The sequence below is a fragment of the Petaurus breviceps genome, unplaced genomic scaffold, assembly GCF_028583685.1.
Source record: "Petaurus breviceps papuanus isolate PSGF00001 unplaced genomic scaffold, PetGlider_PUasm1.0 90205, whole genome shotgun sequence".
Taxonomy (NCBI): Eukaryota; Metazoa; Chordata; class Mammalia; order Diprotodontia; family Petauridae; genus Petaurus; species Petaurus breviceps.
The window spans coordinates 390,910-413,982 of NW_027187196.1; the positions used below are offsets into that span (position 1 = coordinate 390,910).

The 23,073-nt window shown below is 41.9% G+C and overlaps 2 pseudogenes; both read left to right on the plus strand.

The window, feature by feature from the left end:
- The first annotated feature begins 2,488 nt into the window (after positions 1-2,488).
- LOC138176813 (calmodulin-alpha-like) lies at positions 2,489-3,379 on the plus strand (annotated as a pseudogene).
- Positions 3,380-7,301: 3,922 nt separating this feature from the next.
- On the plus strand, positions 7,302-7,986 carry LOC138176814 (myosin light polypeptide 6-like; annotated as a pseudogene).
- The last annotated feature ends 15,087 nt before the right edge of the window (positions 7,987-23,073 follow it).

Here is a 23,073-nt window from a genome sequence, read left to right on the forward strand (position 1 = left end):
TGGGGGCACTGTCCCAAGATTCAGGTTTTTTGTGCTGCTGTTTTCAGAGCTAATTCTGGGGACCTGTAAGTTTTCAGTACTTTCAAGGTGGCATAATCTAAGGAAAGGTGTGGCCACTGCTCTCCTGGCCTATGCTCTGGTCTGTGAGCAACCACAAGCACTCTTCTCCACCCTGTAACTTTGATCTCCAATGTGCAAGTGCTTCTCCTCACCGCGGGAGAACCATGTGTGTGCAATGAAACAGAATTCTTTACCTCGTGCCAGCAAAGGTTCCCTTGTAATCTTCTGATCCATTTACCATCTGTGGAAGCTACTGCAGGTACTACAGCCACCCCAAATGCCTGCTGAAGTTTTGCTGGGATGCAGTCTGTGCTGTACTGCACTCTACTCTTATCACAAAGAGACAGCATTTTCATGCCACCTTTCTAAGCTGTCCTGGGGTAAAACATCGTTTTGCCCTGTCCTTCTGCTGGTTTTACTGCTCCAGAATTCATCTGGAAGTATTATTTTAATGTTGTTTGGGAGGAGAACTTGGGAGAGGTTAGGCGAGTCCCTGCCTTTAACTCCGCCATCTTCGTTCTGCCCCTATCAAAGCTCTCTCCTTGTTACTGTGACTGCTGCTGTAGTTTCACAGTTACATTTTATGTAACATTTTGGAGGCTCTAAGGTACTTCCCTCCTAGCAATTCCACAAATGAACTAACAAATATTATTATTTCCATTTTACAGATGAAGAAATTGGTTACCAAGTAAGGGTCACACAGCAAGGAAATGGCAATTAGAACTTGAACTTGAGGCTTCTGATTCCAAGTCCAGTGCTATTTATACTACACAGTCTGCCTTTGTTATCCTTTCTACCATTATTTGTATTGCTTTAGGGCCACTAAAACATACCAAAGGATCCCTGTGGCACTTTGACTTGGAAAATCACATATTAACATTATCTATGCTCTACTGAATTTTTCTTTATTTTGTTCAGTGTTTCCTCATCATATTCTCACCTGATTCAGGCCTCCTGGGGCCTGTTGTGGGTCTAGTGTTTGATACCTCTGCTTTAAAAGATGACAGGGCAGGCAAGCACTGTGGCAGAGAAAGCCTGAGTCTAGGTCCCCACCTCCACATTTACTAGCCATGTGGCTGCAGGCCAATCACCTCACCTTTCTGAGCCTCAGTTTCTACATTTTTAAACTGGAAATAATATTTACACCCTTGAATGACCAGGTCTACTAAGTCTATTACTCCAGTTACCTCCCTTGAGATAAAGGAACAAGCTTTCATATTAAAACAGTGTTAGAATATGGTACTTCTCTGAATGAGTCAGTTAACAGAGAACAACCCTGCCATGCATGACCACAGGCAAGGCACTTCCCATTTCTGGGCCTCAGTTTCTTCACTTGTAGAATAAAGGCATTAGAGTAGATGACTTCTAAGGTCCCTTACAGCTCAATAGGAACAGTAGTGGCTTGAACATACCAAAGCTCCACTTAGTGGCTGGTATCCTGGGAAGATGAACTATACCTGAAAGACTCACTAGGGGACCAAGTCTCTGAAGCGGTGATGTCCCCCTCAAATAGAAATGGAGGCTACTCAATAGGATCCTTATGTACTTTGAAACTCACATATTCACATTATCTATGTTCTACTGCATTTTTGTTTTGTTAAATACTTCACAATTATATTTGAAACCAGCCCATTTGACATTTCTGCTCTAAAGTATTAAAAATTATGCTGAGAGAGAAATGGGTCCATTAAATCATTTAACTGCTCTGACTTTAACAAAATAGATACAGATAATTTGGTGCTGTTGAATGAACTTGTACTGTTCCATAATGGTGTAAAGTTGATCGCCAATATTATTTTATATTTTATAGGCTATTACTCTGGGGTTTTCATTTTCTTGTCTTTAAATATCAATCATTTCCCTATAAATGACCCCCCACCCTTAACACACAGGACCTTCTCATTTTAGAAAATGTTGATAAAATAAGGAAACGCAGACAAATGGGAGACTATGGGCATAGAACAGTATATATGGTACCACATCTAATTATTGTGCTGCTTGGTATTGCTTAATTGTTTTTCTATTTACAGGAGAGAGCTCATTGTGGAGGGGTACATGAGGAAATGAGTATGATGTAAAACCAAAGAGAATAAATAAAATTTCAAAGAATAAGCCCCCACCTAAAAAAATTGCTCAATTCTTCTGTGTACAAAGTCCCCATAACCCCAAGTCTCACAAAGCTGTTTAAAACAACAATTGATAGTAAGAGTTACTTTGAGCTTTTTAGCAATGACCATTTCTTAACTGAGAAGAAGAGAGTTCTAGCCTTAGTAGTCTGGAATGAATGTTAATATAAAAATGTTCAGTGATTCGTTAAGTACAGCTTTCAGTCATACTTATGAACGTGCAGAAACAATTTAATAACTGGTTTATTACATTCTCAGTTCACAGTCCCATGGCATACAAAAACCAATGGGCAATGAGTAACATTTTTAAAGATCCTATGCATTCTGGCAGTCTTTGGTGGCCCGAGCGTGCAGCAGCGGATCCGGCAGGAGCTGTGCCCCCTGCTGCGCTCGGAGCCTAGTTCCCAGCGCTGCACGACCCCCAATCCTCCCTCTTCCTCCTCCTAAGTCTGCTCTCTGTCCTCCTCCGGTGCCCAGAGCGCCGGTGCCCTGCCATGGCTGACCAGCTGACTGAGGAGCAGATCGCAGAGTTCAAGGAAGCCTTTTTCCTTTTGATAAAGATGGAGACGGGACCATCACCACCAAGGAGTTGGGTAGAGTGATGCGATCCCTGGGTCAGAACCCAACCGAGGCTGAGCTCCAAGATATGATCAATGAGGTGGATGCAGATGGAAATGGGACCATTGACTTCCCTGAATTCCTGACCATGATGGCGAGGAAGATGAAGGCCACAGGCAGAGAGGAGGAAATCCGAGAGGCATCACGCGTCTTTGACAAGGATGGGAATGGTTACATCAGTGCTGCCGAGCTTCGTCACGTGATGACCAACCTTGGGGAGAACCTGACCAATGAGGAGGTGGACGAGATGATCTGAGAGGCGGACATAGATGGTAATGGCCAAGTTAACTATGAAGTTTGTGCAGATGATGACCACGAAGTGAAGGCCACGGGCAGCTGGTGGTGCCCGTTCTCCTTTGGCCTCTCTCTCCTTTCTCGCGCATTCTCTCTCTCCGACACTCTTACTCGAACAACCTGGTTCTAAGCCAACCCTGACTGACGACTGAGAATCTGACATAAAGGAACACGAGATTTGTCCCAAGCTGCATGACTGTTCTTTGACCTCCTCCCTTCCTTTTTCCCTCTCTGCCCTGGGACATCCCAGCGCCCGAGCTGACCCCACCCCACAAAACCAAGCAGGGGTCCCTGCCTTCATGGCTCCCTGCCTTCATGGCTCCCTGTAGGTCTCCTCCTCTCCCTTTGATTTCTTACCCTGTTTTTGGTGGCCAGTGCTGGTCCCATGCCGGGAGCTGCAGCAGAGTGGGGAGAGTGTCCCTACCTGGGGCAGGAAAGCCAAACCCTTTAGATGTTTGCATGCGTCTGGCACTGTGGTTCTGTGTTCGAAACATTTGGGGGGCCATGGTGAAAGGTCTAGAGGAGTTCCAACATGAGGTGTTAGGGTGGGGGGGCGGGCATGAGGAACAAGGGGTGCCACCTCATGTGGCCTTTGAAATTGAGGAGAAGGGAATTCTAGACACTGATTGTAGGGGTAGGACAGATGAAGAAAGTAAGGTAGGGATGGACAACATTACAAAACCCGTTGGCTTTTATTCCCAAATCATCAGCGATTGGCTCGACCAAGTTTTGGCCTGTGGGAGAGGTGTCCCTCCTCCCTTGGCACCTTGTATTAATTGTAGATGTCCACACTCCTAAAGCAGTCTCCTGAGCTGTTCTGTAAATATCTGGTGCTAATATCCCGCTGCCCTCCCCTCCCCGGCCTGCCGCTTCTGAAGCTTCAGCCCTGCAGGTCGCTTGGCTTCGTGGTCTTGATTTTTTTTTCTTTTTCAGGCAAAATTCATATATAGCCTGGGGGTGGGGGGTGACCCAGCTACTACCATCATTGATCATAGCTGCAATAAGAGTAATGTAGGAGGCCCGGCCGGCCGTCTGCGCTCCCCTCCTCTGCCCGCCTCGCGTCTCTCTAGTGACTTGCTGCTCTCACTCGCTCTAGGTCTGTGCTATGTCTGCTGGTCACCCCCTCCCTCCGCCCGAAAGCATGATCAGCAAACTCTCTTCTTACCAACAGCCATTTCTCTCTTAACTTAACCTTTGGGATGAAGAAGGAGCCATGGGCAGACTGGTCTTTTCTCCTCCCTAGATTCTTCTTTTCCTCTCTCTCCCTCTCACACCCAATCCCCAATGCCCAGGTGGATCAAACTGACCCTTCTCGGGCCTGGCAAGGAGGCAGGCCGCCTGACACACGAGGGTTCACCCCCTGGTGCCCTCCTCCCAGGGGAAGGGGAGGCGGAAACCCAGCCAAGGGCCGTGGTGGGCAAGCAAGGTGGGATGAGGCTATGGCTATTTGGGGAGTGGTTTTATTTTGTTTTGTTCTATTTTTTAAATTGGGCAATATTGTGTTCAGTTCAAGCTGTGAAGAAAAATATAGATCAATGTTTTCCAATAAAATACAGTGACTATCTGGAAAAAAAAAAGATCCTATGCATTCTTCAATTATACCAGCAAGGAAGGATACCGTTGAAATTTTACAGAGGGCCAAAGGAAAGGTAAAGATTTACAAATCAAAGAATAGCAGAAGGGGAAGATCTACATCTGGTCAAATAACAATTGGATCAGGAAATAGGGGATTTTAATTGGAATTTGCAAACAAACAGAACGGAAGGAACCAGACAGGACCAGATCTAAAGTTAAATGTCTTAGCTAAAGTAAATTGAGGTAATAAAGGTGAGCCAGAAATTCTTCTGTCATTAAACAGAGCTAAACTTTTGAGGATATCAGCTAAAAAGAAAAAGACTTCAGGTAATTATGTGACTTGCTGTCTCAGGCAAAGCAATGACAATACTAAAATTTCTCTTACCATACCATCATATTTCATCTGAATTTTTCGGTCTGAATCTTTCAGGCCTCTTACTGGTCTAAAATAATTCATTGTTCCACTAACTAATCACCAGTGAATCCCAACTGGGGGATAAAATCTGAACTGTTTCCTAGGCTACTTATCCTATGCTACAGACAAATTGAAATTCTGAGACCTAAAGCCCTAAATTAGGAATTAATAAAGTAGATCTTTAGTTAGCCCTCCCTATTTCTTCTCTCTGTGCTCCTTTCCTCCTTTCAGTGCCTTTTCCTTCACGCTTAGAAGTATTCAGGGCCTCTCCTACAAGGAATAACACCAACTGAAAAATAAATGTCACAATGGAATAGGCAGAGTCAAGATGGTGGAGTAGAAACTGGACTTCCTAGGGGCTCCCACTCCCACCTCCTCCAATTCATGTAAAAATGACTCTAAAAAAACTTTGGAGCTACATAACCCATAAAATGACACAGAGAAGCTAACCTCCTGCTGAAGATAGCCCAGCAGGCCAGCAGGAAGCAGCCAGTGCAGCACTCTGGGAGCCAAGCCCCACTCAAGCCAGAGGTTTTAGCCTCAGGGTGGTCTCAACCAGCCACTGGGGGTTAGACTTCTGGAGGGACTTCAGATCACCAGCAGCTGTGGTGGTTTCCAGAATTATCAATCCATAGATGCTAAGGACAAAGTGAGAGGTCAGTGCAGTGTGGACTTTGGGACCTGGGAGTGCAGTCCAGCCTTTGCCCCCTGGTGTGAGAAGTGGCTGAGGCGTGGCAGACTTGCAGCCACTGCCACATAGCTGCTTCAGAGCTCTGGGCCTGCAGATTGTAGGGGGACCAAGCAACCGGTCTGAAGGGTAATTGTTCTTGCTTTAACCTGCTTGGATCTGGATTACTGTCTGGGGTGGAGGTCCTGGGGTGCATGACCAGTGTGTCAGAGCACGTGGAAGCTTCTGAGAGGGCACCCAACTAACAGCTCCAGCAGCTGAGAAAACCCCAGCAATTTGGGACAAAGCTCCCCTCTCTGGTAGCAGAGTTCTACTGTGGCAACAAACTCAAAAGTCAAGTAATTGAGTGGCAAGATGAACAAGCAAGGGAAGGAAGGCAAACACAGCAGTTCAACTTTGGATTCCTTTTTTGGGGACAAAAAGGATCAAAGTATGGAACAGGAGGAAGACAACAAAGTCAGAACTCCTGCACCAGAAGCTTCCAAGAAAAGAATAAGCTGCTTACAGGCCATAGAGGAGCTAAAGAAGGATTTTGAAAACCAAATAAGAGAAGTAGAGGAAAAATTGGGGAGAGAAATGAGAATGATGCAAGAAAATCATGAAAAGAGAGTCAACAACCTGACTGAAAAAAATCACACCTTAAAAAATAGACTAACAAGGGTGGCCAGGTGGCTCAGCGAGTAAGAGCACCAGCCTTGGTGTTGGGATGACCTGGGGATCGAATCCGGGCTCAGACACTTAGCACCACACCCAGAAATAACTGGCCATGTAACTTTGAGCAAGTTACTTAACCCCAATTGCTTAAAAAAAATAGACTAACTCAAATGGCAAAAGAGGCTCAAAAAGGCAATGAGGAGAAGAATGCCTTAAAAGGCCAAATTTGTCAGATGGAAAAAGAATCTCAAAAGCTCACTGAAGAGAATCATTCCTTCAGAATTAGATTGGAGCAAATGGAAGCTAATGACTTTATGAGAAATCAAGATACTATTAAACAGATCTAAACAAATGAAAAAATAGAAGGCAATGTGAAATATCTCATAAATGTCACTACAATGTTCTAATTCTAATAACACAACTCTTGGGTCAAGGGGCCCCTCTGACACCAAGGGCCCAGTGGAGGGCTTCTCACTTTTGCAACTTGTTCTCCCCCCCCCCCCCACCATGGTCAGATTTTCTCTTAAGGAAGATCTTTGGCAGCAGCATGTAGGACAGATGGGAGTGGTTCAAAACTTAAGGCCAGGAATCTAATTAGGAGACTTTTGTAGTAATCTAGGTGAGAGGCGATGAGTGCCCAAACTGAAGTAGCTAGACATGAGATATGTTTTAAAGGCAGAATGGCCATGTGAAACAACCAATGGGATAGATAGGGTGAAGGAGAGTAATACAGGATAATGCTGAGGTTTTCAATTTCACAGACTGGAAGGATGGTAGTGCCTTGAGTAGGCCTAGGTAGGGACATGTGGAAGAGCGGAAAGTTTAAAGGGATAAAAAGTGAGTCCAGGCAGAGAGAGCTGGAGTCATTACATACGGCAGCAGCAGCAATAGGAGCGAGCGCTCTGCATGGCCAAATGTGTGACTTCCCAGAGGATCAGACCTCAGAGTTCAAGGAGGCCTTTCAGCTTTTTGACCGAACAGGGGATGGAAAGATCTTATACAACCAGTGTGGGGACATGATGTGAGCCCTGGGCCAGAACCCTACCAATGCTGAGGTGATCAAGGTCTTAGGGAATCCCAAGAGTGATGAGATGAATGTGAAGGTGCTGGACTTTGAACACTTTCTGCCAATGCTGCAGACCGCAGCAAAGAATAAGGACCAGGGCACATATGAAGACTGCATAGAAGGGCTTCAGGTGTTTGATAAAGAAGGGAACAGCACAGTCATGGGGGCAGAAATATGACACGTCCTCATCACCCTGGGTGAGAAGATGACAGAGGAAGAAAGGGGAGTGTTGGTGGCAGGGCACGAAGACAGTTGTATCAACTATGAAGAGCTAGTCCGGATGGTGCTGAATGGCTGAGAACAACTCCCCTTTCCACAAAGAACCCCCTAACTTTCTCAGCGTGAAAATCATCCTCTTGCCCCTGAAGCAACTAACTATGTTTTCAAGGTTACCAACATCCTTACTTCCAATCCCCACCATATGTCCTCTTTGGCCTATTTGCTCTGTTTTCACCAAATAAACTTGCTATCAGCTCCTAAAAAAGTGAGTCCAGTTTTAGATAGTTGGAAGTGTCCAGCAGAGAATTAGTGATGTGAGATAGAAGCTTGGGGGAGAAACTGGGGTTGGAGAGATAGAACTGGGAGTCATCTGTATAATGATGATAGTCCCATGGGAGCTGATGAAGTAACCAAGAAAGAATGTAAAGGGAAACAAAAAAGGACCCAGAACAGAAGCCTGAGGTACACCCACATTGAAGGGGTGTTATATAAATGAAGAGCCAGGAAAGAGGCCTGAGGAGTGGCCAGCCATGTGGATTGTGAGCCATGAGAGAATAGACCCACCAAGACCCAGAGGGGAAAGAGCATCCAACAGGAGAGGATGGTCAAAAAAGAATAGAAGCATCAAAAGAAAACAGAGGGGCAGCTAGGTGGTGCAGTGAATAGAGCACAGGCCCTGGCATCAGGAGTACCTGAGTTCAAATCCAGACGCAGACACTTAACACAAAACTAGCCATGTGACTTTGGGCAAGTCACTTAACCCCAATTGCCCTACCTTCCCCCCTCTAAAAAGCAAAAGAAAAAAAAGAAAACTGAGAAAAGACCATCAGAGTTGGCAATTAAGAAATCATTGATATATCTGAAGCTAGTCATTTCAACTGAAGATGATGTTGAAAACCATATTACAGAGGGTTGAGGAATGAAGGAGAGGAGAGCGGAACTGAGGAAATGGAGGCAGTGAGTGCAGATAGCTTTTTTTTTTCAATGACTGGCTAAGAAAGGGAGGTGGGATATAGGAAAATAATTTAAGGGGGTTTTCATGGTTTTTCAAAGATGAGAGAGATGAGTGTGTATGAGAATATTAGGAAATGAAACAGTTGAAAGAGAGAGATTGAAATTTGAGAAAGAAGACAGGATGATTGTAGATGGAATCTGCTGCATAAGATGAGAGGGTATGGGATGAAGTGTCCAAATAGAAGGGTTAGCTTTGGCAAAATGAACAGCCACTTCTTTGAAAGATACTGGGGGCGACCCACATAGCACTCCTGGAAGCTGCTGTTAGTCCTGTCATTACCACTGCTGTCGTCTACACCCACTAATTTGTTCCACTAAGGTGCCCTGGATACCTTCCCCTCACCAAAATCCACTTCCTGGGCCTCACCTCAAATTGCAGTTCCTCGCAGTTTGACTTTTCTCCAGGAGATGGCACTCTTTCTCTTTTTCTCAGTTGCCCAGCTCACTAAACTGGTCCATTTGGGACAAGTCTCCAAAGCTTTGCTTTCTTTTTTTTACAGGTCAAAAATGAACACATTACTCTTAAGTCTTCTGTGTATAAAGTTCCCATAATTCCAAGTCTCACATTTACTGAGGCTTATAGGAGAGAGGACAAGATGAATGGGAAGTGGGCATGATCCCTCCCAGTAGGTTTCAGCTTATGCTAAATGACCATATTGCACCTCCTGGAACCCTCCCACCCCCCAGCAGCCTACAGTACGTTTCTCATTTATGCTACTGCTTCCTACTGGCTCTTCTGACTGCAAGGCATGTACCTACTGGGCTTTCCAATTCTTCTTCTCTTCCTCATTTCTCCTGTGGGGGAGTTAGACTGGATTATTTAAGATAAAACAGGGTTGTGTCTTGAAGGCTGCTTCTACCATCTGAGCCTAGTTATGCAGGGCCCTTTATGGTTTACACAAAACTTTCATATCATTGTAAGAAAAAGATCTAGGGGTTTTAGTGGACAGCAAACTGAATATGAATGAGTGATTAAAAAGGCAATTATTAAAGGCTTATAACACATTAAGCATTATGCTAAGTAATGAGGATAAAAATACCAAAGTAAAGACAGACCTTGACCTCAAGGGAGAACCGACACACACAGGAACTGATGGCCAGGGAGGGGTACTTTGGTCCTTAAAGTTACAGGGATGCCAAGTGAAGCCTTGGGGCAGGAACATGGCAGGGTTGATTTAATCATGGTTTATAGTTCCAGAACCTGATGGAAGAGACAAGGTAGGGTTACAAAAAAGTTGATGAGGTTGCAGAAAAGGTGGCTAGAAAGGACAGAGTGAAATCAAGTATGATTGGAGCTTTCCCGAAATCTCACATGAGGGAATCTGCTCCTTATGTGTCAAGTATGTGAAATGCCTCTTCCCCATCTCAAAAAAATAAATAAATAACGATGGTCTTTAAGTTCATGACATATGAAGATCATTTAAGAAAATAGGGATATCTGACCTGAAGAAAAGGCACAGGAGAGAAATGCTGTTCACATATTTGAATGACTGTCACATCAAAGAGATCAGACTCCTTGGCCCCATAGGGTAGAACTTGGGGCAAGGGGTGGTGGCAAGTTGTAGAGAGAGTGAGGCTTGAGGCAAGCTTCTTAATACTGAAATCTAGGGGCGGCTAGGTGGCGCAGTAAGTAAAGCGCTGGCCCTGGAGTCGGGAGGACCTGAGTTCGGTTCAGGCCTGAGATACTTAACACCCACACAAAAAAACTAGCTGTGTAAACTTGGGCAAGTTACTTAACCCCAATTGGCCTCCAAAAGGTAAAAAAAAAATACTGAAATCTATCCAGAAGTGGAATAAACAGCTGCTGAAGACAGACCTCCTGTTAGCAAACCTGGATAAGCATTTACTGGGTATGTGATGGAAGAGATTCGAGCTCAGGCATTGGCTAGGTGGCCTGGGAGATCCCTTCCAACTCTGAGATCCTGAGAGTCAATGTTTAATCCAAGGATGCTTTGCTACAAGCTTGGGATATAAGCATCAAAACAGCAGCTCCTGCCTTCAGGAAACTTAAGAGATAGAAACAATCACAAAGATGCCAGAAAGAGGGATTTAGGTCCTATGTAAAGAAGGATGATCACACAGAAATGGGCTGCCAGAGGAAAACTGGGAATCTTTGGTTCTAAGACATTAAGATTGAAAGATTAAAGGCTGCTTATTTTGTTGAAGTTGGTATTTTCCTACTTGTAGGTAAAAGATTATACTAGAAGAACTTCTTCAAGTGTCCATCAGCTTACTTAAACTTTCCGAAATTGCCTGAATTTAACCGTGTAAATTTGTTGAACCAGTTTTCAAATGTTGAACCAGTTTTCAAATATATCACTTAGATTCTCCCCAACTCTGGCCAAATGACTTTTTAAAAGGAAAATGGAAAGTAGGAAAGAGTTACTTTATTCATTAAAGTATTAAGATTTAGCTCCAAAGACTGTGTAATGATGGGCATTTCAGAATCTCTTGGCACTGCTGTAGGATGTCAGGTGAATATTTTACAAATGAAACTCACAAAATATTAATAGGTGACATTGAGTGCTACGAGCTTTGCAAAATATTTTATATACATATTCGAGCCTCACAAACAGCCCTACAAGGAATATACTCAGAATGTGTTCTCCCCATTTTACAGATGGATGAAACCAAGGCTGAGAGGCTGTTACTAAAGATCACATATATCTAGGAAGTATCACATGGGCAACTACACTCATGCTGCCCCTGCAAAAGGCTGGCTCCTATATTCCCTGGGACCACCTTTTTTTTTTATCCCTGCCTGCATCCAAGACCAGGCCCAGCTGAAGCTAATCTAGTTGTCCCCTTCCCACCCACACTCCTTTTTTAAACAAACTGTAGCTTTGGAATGTTTTGCTTTGCTGGAAGAAGGCTCAATTTACAAAGATCTCTTATGAACTCATCTCAAAACAGAGCAATTGAAACAAGAGATGAAGTCTCAGCCTTCCTTTGCTCAAGAGGGAAAAGGAAAAGGGGGAGGGAGAAGCTTGAGGTGACACAGTAAGTTTTCAGAAAATGCCTTTTTATGACTTAAAGGGATCTCTTGCAAAAACCAAATCACCTCCTGTAATGAGACCATAAGAGCATTTTTTTCTTACCTTATACTATTTTGTCAATGTATTTCTACAATCTGCCCAAATGGAGAAGTTTGGGCTTTGATATTTTTTCCCTGGATTCCTTCAGTTATTATTGTCTCATTACACGGTCATTTGTACACTGTTTTGGCAGACATTTACCGTTGCATAAATTAAAGTCACAGAATCTCGTTTTGCCTACAGGTCTTTATGAAAATACCAGCAACATTTTTATTTGAATGTCAAAGTTTGTCAACCATTAAACTGATGGATTTTTCATTATACAATCCAATAGAAGAGGCAATCTTCAGTTTGTATGCAACATTACTCCGAGAAAAAGACTCATCGTTGAAAAATCCTTCCTGCTTATGCTTAAAAAATGATATTCCTTTCATGTGAAAGCCACATGTTTTCAAGCTATCTTTATACATGAATTGTTCCATTAATATGCCTAGCACAGGTAGAGCATACTAATTCACTTCACCTGACTATTCACTAGGAGGAAAACTCACTCTCTTGTTTTAAACTCTTTCGAAATGAATCTGAGGGTCAAGCAGGCTCATGGACCTCTAGACAACTCTCTCAGATTAACAGATGTGGTGAGAAAAAAGGATGGATTTGGACTCAGAAGATGATCTGGGTTGGATTCCATACTGTGACACTTTGGAGCAATGTGACCTAGGGTGAGTCACCTTCCTTCCTTGGGGTTCCATTTCCTTCTCCATAAAATAAGGGGGTTAGTCCTCTGCAGTGAATGAAGTAGAAGCCCCAAGAGATGAGAAGAATCTACAGTCAAGAAAAGGGCATGGTACCCTACATAAGGGCTCTTTCTTTCCTGCAAGAAGTAGCCTAAATAAGGGTAGAAAGTGCATCTCTTAAGGTGAAGACAATAAGAAGTCAAGGGTCTATCTTCTCCTATATTTCCTCTTCATTTTAGAGGAAGTTGTAAGGTCCTATGAATCTACATGCAAGACCCCTGCATGGGACATGAACTGGCCCATCCGATTTTCACTAAGCCACACAGTATTTAGAACTGCCAAATTCAATTCCATTCATTAAGCACTTGCCAAGCAAACTGTACTAAGACCTCTAGATACTGAAACAGTCTGTCGTCAAGGAACTTACATCTTATTGGGAGTGGGGAATATTGTAGATAAATACAAACTATATACAAAAAGTAAATACAAAATAATTTCAGGGAATTGCTAATGATAAGTGCTATTAAATGCTTGGGAGGGTGGGAAAGGCCTTTTATTATAGGAGACTACTTCAGTTGAGCTGTCAATAGAGCAAGGAATTCAAAGAAGCATATTCTAGGCATGAGGCAAAAACAAGAAGATGGGAGGCAAATAACGGAGCAGCAATTAGGCCATGGGAACACCGGTTGAGTAGTTAGGCATGGGGCTGAAAATAAGGATGAAAGTACTTAGTGCTAGAAATTCCTACAGACTTCTTTTAGTCCAATCCCCTCATTTTAGGTATGAAACAAATTGAAACCCAGAAAGGGACAGTAATTTGCCCAAAGTCACACAGCTAATGAGTGGCAGAACCAGGGTAACTGGATTCCAAATCCAGGTTTCTCTCTCTTATGCCATAGCCGCTTCCTTTTGTGTCAGTTTGTTGGCTTGGAATAATGATAAACATTTCGACAGTTACCTACTCTAATACTGTTAAGGTTTCTCAAATCTGTTGTCTGTCTGCCACCTGGGTCCAAAGCACTGGCAGAGACAGAGTTCATCTCTTTCCTTCAAACTCTTCCCATGGCTATGGAAAGCATAGGAAATGCTCTGCACCAGAAGACTTGGACCACTAAAAGAAAAATACCTCACTTCCATGTGCAAGATATACAGCCCCCAAGGAGACACAGCAGTGGTCAGCAAGGAAAAATAATACCCTTATTGAGAAAGGTGCCAAGAAAGGGGAATGAAGTTCAAAGGTTTCACCTTACAGAATCACAATCTAATAGGAGGAATCGTGGAAGACAGAAGTGAGAAATCAGCCCATAATGTTGAATGTCCAACCGTAGGAGTGCTATGAGCTCACAGACTGGCTGAATTACACATGGATTCTGGGAGATCTGTCAGCCTAATAGACCCAGGACACTCTTGGCTATTGGAGGTTGGAGTTCAGTTGGAAATTAGAAAGCTAAGCTCATGATGTATGTGTTGAAGGGACTTGGGCCAATGGAAATCCTTAGCTGTAGACACACCTGTTCCCAGGTGTGCTCTAGGATGACAAAGTGGTAGAGGACTTTGACTTGATGAAACTGAGGGTTCCAATTCAGTTCTTTTAAAACAGGGCCACCATTCACATAACTAGGAGGATTTCTATGCAGCCCCTTTTGTCTATTTCATTTCATTCAATAGGCACTTAGTATTATGTACAGTATACATTATATACATTATGTACACTGTACTGGATCGGGCAGTCAGGGTATAACAATAAAAGTGAGACAGCCCCTACCCTTAAGGGAACTACTGGGAGAAAATATGCACACAGCTAAATACGAGGTAGGGTTTTTTGGTGTTGTTTTTTTGTTTTTTTGGCCAGGGGGAGGCTCACTCCCCCCCACCCCCACCCCGGGAGGATTAGGAAAGGCACTTATTATGCATGCAGTAGGTAGACTAACAAGAATCTATAGCATGATCCAATGGGCCATGATCATTGCTTATAGTAATGGGCCATTTTAAGAGTATGATGGCAAATCATGGGATCCTGAGAGAAAGGCTTCTTATGCATTATCGTGATCCTGAGACAAGCTGTTCTGGATCTCAGTTTCCAGGATGTGATGTTCCTGGAAATGAATAATGGTGTCAACAAAAGAAAAAGTGAGGCATGTTTGGATGGCTGTTCAGATAAAGGAGAAGTATTCCATTCTTCCATAGAAGGGGTTTTAAACCCAATGGAAAAACAAATAACCTATGACATAGAACATTTTTGCTTGCATTCATTAAACAAGATGACATTGAAATTTATCATTCACTACATGCAAGGCACTGTGCTTGACACTGGGTGTCACACAAAGATAAGCCATGGGCTGTCCCTGAGTCCTTGTATCTGAGCCCTGGCTATCTTGCCTCTCCTTTTGTGTTTCCTTTTCTCTAGCATCAACCTTGTGAACATCCAAAGTTCCTAAAAGGTCTGCAAATCAAGTCAACAAATTTTTAATAAGTGCCTACTATGTGCCAGGCACTGTACTGAGCTTTGGGGATACAAAGAAAGGCAATTTCATGGGGGAAACAACGTGCAAACAACTATATACAAACGAGATATTTCTATAGATATAGATCATTAAAAAGGATCAGGAAAGGCTTTTTGCAGAATGTGGGTCTTTAGAGGAGATCTGAAGAAAGCCAGGAGTCAGAGATGGGGGAAGGAGAGAGCTCCAGGCATGGGGGACGGCCAGTGAAAATGCCTGGAGTAGGAAGAGTAAGGAAGTCAGTATCACTGGATTGCAGAAAACATAGAGGTGAGTAAGTTGGGAAAAGACTGGAAAGGTACAAGGGGGTTAAGTTATGAAAGGCTTGAAAGGCCCAACAAGATTTTATATTTGATCCTGATGGTAATAGGGAGTCACTAGAGTTTATTGAGCAGGGGGTAACAGAGGCTGTGGTCAAGGGAAGGCAAATGGTCCAATGGCCCAATTTGTCCAGAGCAGAATGTATATGAGGGGAAGAAGAAGCAGATAAAGAGGGAAAGGTAGTAGTCAGGAGCCACTAATGGTTTTTGAGAAGTTGGAGTGGTCATACTTGGTTGTTTGGTTTTGGTTTGGGGGTTTTTTTGTAACTAGTATTTTTTTTTCCTAATTACATGTAAAGATAAGTTTTCAACATTAATTTTTTCTAAGACTTCATGTTCCAAGTTTTCTCCCTCTCCCTCCACTCCCACCTTCCCAAGATGGCAAGCAATCTAATATAGATTATACATGTGCAATCATGTAAACATATTTCCACATTAGTCATGCTGTAAAAGAAAAAAAAAGAACAAAAGGGAAAAGCCACAAAAAACAAACAAAAAAAGTGAAAACAGTATGCTTCAATCTGCATTCAGATTCCACAGTTCTTTCTCTGCATATGTATAGCATTTTCCATCATGAGTCTTTTGGAACTGTCTTGGAACATTGTATTGCTGAGAAGAGCTAAGTCAATCATCATACAGTGTTGCTGTTACTGTGTACAATGTTTTCCTGGTTCTGCTCACTTCACTTAGCATCAGTTCGTGCAAGCCTTCCCAGTCTTTTTCTGAAATCCGACTGTTCATTACATTCATATATCACAATTTGTTCAGCTATTACCTAATTGATGGGCATCCCCTCAATTTCTAATTCTTCACCACCACAGAAGATCTACTATATATATTTTTGTACATGAAGGTCCTTTTCCCTTTTTATGATCTTTTTGGAATACAGACCTAAAATGGTATTGCTGGATCAAAGGGTATGCACAGTTTGGCTGCCCTTTAGGGGTAGTTCCAAATTGCTCTCTAGAATGGTTTGATCAGTTCATAACTCCAACAATGCAGTAGTGTTCCAGTTTTCCCGCATCTTCAACATTTATCATTTTCTTTTTCTGTTATATTAGCCAATCTGATAGGTGTGAAAACCACTCTCAGAGTGGTTTTAATTTTCATTTCTGTAATCAATAGTGATTTAGAGTATTTTTTCATATGACTACAGATAACTTTAATTTCTTCATCTGAAAAGTGCTTGTTCATATCCTTTGACCATTTCTCAATTGGGGAATGACTTGTATTCTTATAAATTTGACCCAGTTCTCTATACATTTGAGAAGTGAGGCTTTTAGGGGCAGCGAAGTGGCGCAGTGAGTAAAGCGCCAGCCCTGGAGTCGGGAGGACCCGTTGGAGTTGGGTTCCGGCCTGAGACACTTAACACCCACACAAAAATACTAGCCGTGTAACCTTGGGCAAGTGACTTAACCCCAACTGCCCTCCAAAAGGAAAAAAAAGAAATGAGGCTTTTATCAGAAATGTTAGATGTAAAAATTGTTTACCATCTTTCTGCTTCCTTCTAATCTTGGTTGTGTTGGTTTTGTTTGTGCAAAACTTCAATGTAATCAAAATTATCCATTTTGCATTTTATAATGTTCTCTCTTGTTTGCTCACAGATTTTTCACCTATCCATGTCTTTGATACGTAAACTACTCCTTGCTTTTCTAATGTGCTTGTGGTATTATCCTTTATTTCTAAATCATGTACCTGTTTTGACCTTTTCTTGGTATATGGTATGAGATGTTGGTCTATGCCTAGTTTCTGTCATAGTATTTTCTAGTTGTCCAAGCAGTTTTTGTCAGATAGTGAGTTCTTATCCCAGAAGCTGGAGTCTCTGGGCTTATCAAACAGTAGATTATTATAATCGTTGACTACTGTGTCTTATTACCTAACCTGTTCCACTGATCCACCACTCTATTTCTTAGCCAGTGGCAAATAGTTTTAAAGATTGCTGCTTTATGATATAGTTTAGATCTTTCCCTTGATATTCTTGACCTTCTGTTCTTCCAGATGAATTTTATTATGATTTTTTTCTAGCTCTATCGAATAATTTTTGGTAGTTTGATCGGTATAGTGCTGAATAAATAAATAAATGTAGGTAGAACTATCATTTTATCCTATTAGCTCAGCCTACCCAAGAACAACTTTATTTAATATTTTTCCAATTGTTTTGATCTGACTTTATTTGTATGAAAAGTGTGTTTGTCTTGGAAGGCAGACTCCCCAATACTCTCTATTGTCCAGTTATTTTAGATGTAATTTCTCTATCTTTTGCTGCTGGCTTTTGTTGGTAACATACAGAAATGCCAATGATTTCTGTGGGTTTATTTTTTATTCTGTGACTTTGCTAAATAGTTGCTAATTATTTCAAAGAGCTTTTAGTTGATTCTCTAGGATTCTCTAAGTATGCCATCATATCAGCAGGTCATACTTGTTAAATGAAGACTCAGCTCAGATCCTGCCTTCTGTAAGAAGCCTTTTGCAGCACCTCCCTCTCTCCCCCCATCCCAGTGGAGGCCTGCCTACGGGATTACGTCCTATTCACCCTGCACAGATTTTGGATCTACATAATTGTCTATATGTGGTCTCTCCTGTGAGATTGGAGCACTTGGAGGTCAGGGACCATGTTCTTGTTTTTTGTGTCCCCACAGCTTAGCACAGTACATGGCATGTAGCAGGTGCTTAATAAATGTTTGTTCCCTGATTAGGGAGTTTAATGAAAGCCAGATTTGAATCGTCACATATACTTTGGAAATTGCCCATAATCGAATCCATACACAGTTGTACTCAGGGGGCTCTGAATGAATGGGCTCTTATTAAGCATTTACTGTATACTTAACACTGGAGATAAAAAATAGAAAATCAAGGCAGTCCCTGCTCTCAAAGAACTCACATCCTAATCAGAAGGAGGTAGACAAATACATATAGGAAGGCTCAACTCCAGGGTGAAGAGAGAGGCCTAGGAATCCTTATGGAGCAGTGGTGCGACAGATAGTAAAGCCTAGTGGTCTATCTTACTGGAAGAATTGCATTTTGTTCCCTGAATTCGTGTGAGCAATCATGTCTGTCCCAAACCTACAGAGCACAGAGGAGTGGATCTGAAAAATCAGAATAAATGGCTACAGGCTCCATACCATTGGGGGTGAGGGGTGGGAATTGGGATGGGGAAGTGAGATTTCTGCCAGAAGAGAGAATGGAGAACAAGGCATTTGTGGGAAGATTGAAGAGAAGTGGAAATTCCAGTGGAATCTTGGCAAGAGGATGGACTAGGCCAGAGGAGGCTTGGTATGCTTAGATTTCTGGTGCCTAGTAGAATGAGGAAGAGGGGGAAGGGAGAGGGGAAAAACCTTTCAGTTATGATGAAGAATACCTAAATTAATAAAAGAAGATTTTTTTATGTTTCAGGATTAAAAATTAAAGTTCAGCTTCAAAAACATTGCCTACTATACGCAGATCACTGTGGCAGGAGCTGGGGAAGGGACAAAGCTTAGCTAGGACACAGATCCTGCCTTGTAGGGTTTAGAGTCTAGAAAGTGATATCAAATCCTAAGAGCTCCATTGGTTTTACAAGAAGACAAGTAAGAAGAGATGCAGTGGAAAATTTGGCCTGTCAATTGGACTGCTTAAAACCTTCTTCAACAACATCTGAACAAACTACATAGAAATGATGACACTATGACAGCTTGCAAATTCTAGACAAAGAAATATTAAGTGTTAAACCTTGGCTGAGACTGGATTCTGATTTCTATACATAATTGACTTAATTTACTTCAACAGAAAACTGATGCTAACTGCTCTTAACATCTTATTAACAGGGGCAGTAGGTGGTGTAGTGGACAGAACACAGGATCTGGACTGAAGAAGATGTAAGCTATGTGACCTGGAACAAGTCACTTAACCTCTGTTTGCCTCAGTTTCCTCAACAGTAAAATGGGGATAAAAATAACACTTTCCAGATTCTAGATCAAAGTGATATTGTGAATATTAAATGAGACAATATTTGCACAGTGCTCATTCCCTCCACTTCCCGATTAAAAAAAAAAAACATGTGAGGAAACAGAGTTCAATTGTGGCCTCAGATATTTACTAGCTTTGTGACCTTGCACAAGTCACTTAACCTCTCTCTGCTTCAGTTTCCTCATCTATAAAATGTTTCAGTCTGCACTCAGAGTTCATCAGCTCTCAAATGAGAGAATATTTGTAAAGCACTTAGTACAATGCCTGTCACATCATTGATGTTGTTTTTCTAACCTCAATATAAATGTGAACTATTATTAGAAAAATAAGAAAAATAGGTCTGTTTCCCCAAAAAGGTAAGAGAACAGAAAGTATTCATCTGGCTGTAGTTGTTGGACTGCAGGGAGATCCTTGGCCTCTAGCTCTTCCTATGCCCCCATATAACTGAACAAGTCAAACTTTCCTCATCCATGAAAGGTTTGGAATAGAATGATGATGGCAAAAGTTCCATTCTGGGTCCCAATCATCAGGTCTCTTTGGCTGCAGATACACTTAAGTGGACTGTCTATTTTCTGCCCTTCCAGACATTTTTAGGTGGCCCTGTTAATGCTGGTGGTTCAAAGGTTAACACTTGAAGAATCCTGATTCCTAAGCAAACATTTCTCATACCAACTTGGAATTCGCAATTTGATGCATTTGGAAATCGAAGAGAGACAGAGGTAAACTTTAAAAAAAAAACCAGCCTTCTCCCATATTAATGTTTCCCAAAACAGTGACAGTTAAGTTGTAGTTTACAGCTACAATAAGGCTTAGGATTCTTAGTTGATGCAAAATGGCGTACCTCGCCCCATTCTGTTGGATGTGAGTGCCCAGGGGCACCTCCAATATAGAGGAAACAGCTTACATTCTTGATTTTGCTACTCGCTGTGAGAATGTGGGTAATGGACTTGAAAAGCTGGGTTAGTGTTGATATTACTCCCAAAATGAAATTGTCATAAGAATCAAGAGACCAGCGCCTATCAAATGCTTTTTAATTGTGGTGTTATATAAACAGTACCTGTTCTCATCACCAGGGGGTTGGTCACTGGGTGAGAAGCTATTTTGGCCAAGGTACTTCATTCCATCGTGTTTGCTGAAGCATGGAGGGGTTGCTTACATTGATGAAATTATCAATCTTTTGAAATACTAAAATTTGAATGAGAATTATCGCTTTCTGTACAAGGTCACTCTCCTCCATGCCATTTTAGTCACCCTCGTGGGCACTGATGCCCCGGGGCGCCTCATTCTATGGAGCAGTGTGTGTGGTAAGTGTGTGAAGAGCTTTTTAAAGCACCTCTGAGCTTCATGATCCCCAAATATTTCCTGATATTTTCAAACAGAATTTTGTACTAACGCTTCCTAAAGACAGCATCAGTAATTTTATAGATGTTAGGCAGGAATAACAAAAAGGAAAGGGGCTCCAAACAAAGAGGATCAAAGTAGTAAAAGTATACAATGGAGTTATTGAAATTAGATGACAGGGGCAGCTAGGTGGCACAGTGAATAGAGCACTAGCCCTGGGGTCAGGAGGACCTGAGTTCAAACCCAGCCTGAGACACTTAACACAAAAACTAGCCCTATGACCTTGGGCAAGTCACTTAACCCTAATTGCCCTCCAAAAAGCAAAAAAAAAAAAATAAATTAGATGACAGGCAGGCAGAATGTTTTCATTCAAGAGTGAACCTGAAATAAAGCTAGGAGTCAACAGGGTACCATCATTTAAGGATGGTGCTGATATAACATTATGTTGGGAGAAGTGGGCAATGCCAGATACCTGGCTTGGTAATGCAGTAAAACTTGGTTAATTTGAACTTGACTAATTTGGAATTTATTCTGATTAGGTCAGTTTATTTATGCTCTTTGAGAAAGAGGTGGGGGCTAATCAAGACTGAAGAGAGAAGATTTGTTTTCTTAAAGGAACTGTTTCCAAATATCAACATAAACAAAAAATAGGTGAAAAGTAACAGTCAATGTATTGATAACTTAAAATGTAAACTCTTCTTGTTTCTTAGAATGGGTCCATTACTTGATGAAGTATGACTGGCTCTGTTCCATTTATTCTATAAATTTGTAAAAATGCCCCGTTAATTAAAAATGCTCAATAGCTATGACTTTGCACTAATTCTTTTCCCAAAATGTGGTGTCCCAAATCAAAACAAAAGTCTGGAAGCTTTCTGGCTACTTTGCTAGTCTTGGGCCTTCTGCTTTTTTCCTAAAACAGCTTAAAATCACATTAGTGTTTGGGGTTGCCATCTATCACTCTTAATTCATACCAAATTTGCAGTCTACCAAAAACCCTGATATTTTTCACCATTCCGCTTTCATTTTTTATTTGTGAAGTTGGTTGTTTTGAATCTCAGTAAGATCTCAGCACTTCCTACTACATTTCATCTTAATCAGCTCAATGCTTTAGCCTGTCAAAAGCTTTTCAAATACTGACTGTCATCTAAAATGTTGGGCATCCCTTCCAACTCTGCAACATTTGCACATCACATTTGATAAGGATGTCATTTATGCCTCTATGAAAGTCATTGATGAAAATTATTTTTAAAAAAACTACACAGGGCCAAGCATCACTTCTTGAGGCATTCTACTGAAGACTTTCCAAAGCGACATCAAGCCTCTAATATTTAGCATGGGATGTTGCCATTCAATCTAGGCCAGATTCATCAAACTGTACTAACTCAGCGGCCTATGATAGACAAATTCCATTTTCTTTCCTTTTTTTCAATTGGGTCAGTATTCACCTTCCCTTTAGTACCATAGCTAATACTTATGTAATGGGAGCCTAGCCAATGGTTATCCCATCCTCAGAGCACATGGAAGAAACTAGAGAGTCTTGCAGAATGGCCTAATGATGTGCAATGGAAAGGCCCTGCTCCCAGACATTCTGTAACTGGTTCCTGTCATCTAACCATGTGGTGAAGAGACAGACTTTTGATAGGCTACTGAGCTAAAAATGACAGTAACTGGACAAAACAATTTTTTTTTGCTTTTTTCTATCTTGCTGTATTGGAATGAGACACAAACTGAAGGCCTGAGGAAAGGGAGAAGCCTCAGGCCCTTGCCATTCATTGGCAAAATGCAGTATGTGAATATAGACCTCTTAAGAGGGACTCTTTCCTGCTTTTAGGTTATTACTATTATTAGGTATTAGAGATGGCTATGGCCTTGAGAGCATCAAAAGGTCAGAATGAAAAGCCACTGGTCTATGAATCAGAATTTACACCAGATTTTGAGACCAGCTAATATGGTGAGGAATTAAGTTTGGAGCAACCAGTTCAACCCTGTACAAATTGCAGGCACTTGAGGAGAAGCTACAAAAACTCCTTTATGCTGAATTCAGAAATGAAATTAAGTGGTGTTTAGCATTCTATAGAAAAACTGCTTTAAGTTTGACTGTACTCTCTCCAGGGACTGAGGTAAGACAAGGAAGAATGTGCCCCCTTCCCCCACGTCAGGGGGAATGTTCGTGCTTCTTTTTTTGCTGTATCTTCTCAGTAAAAAAAAAAAAAAAGCTAATTGAGATGACTAGTGGTTGACACTGGAGAGAATATTTGGGAATGGAGGGTCAAATTGATAGCATTAGAGAAAGACAACCCCTAAAACTGGGAGGGGCAGATATAGCCTTGCTCTGTAGGACCTGACTCAACAGTGACAGTAGAGTTTGGAATAAGGGTCCTCAGAGCTTACAGATGCTACCCGTATACTCCCTACTCCAGAGGTCTGCTGTGAGAAAAGGGTTTCTTTTTGATTTTTGTTTTTAT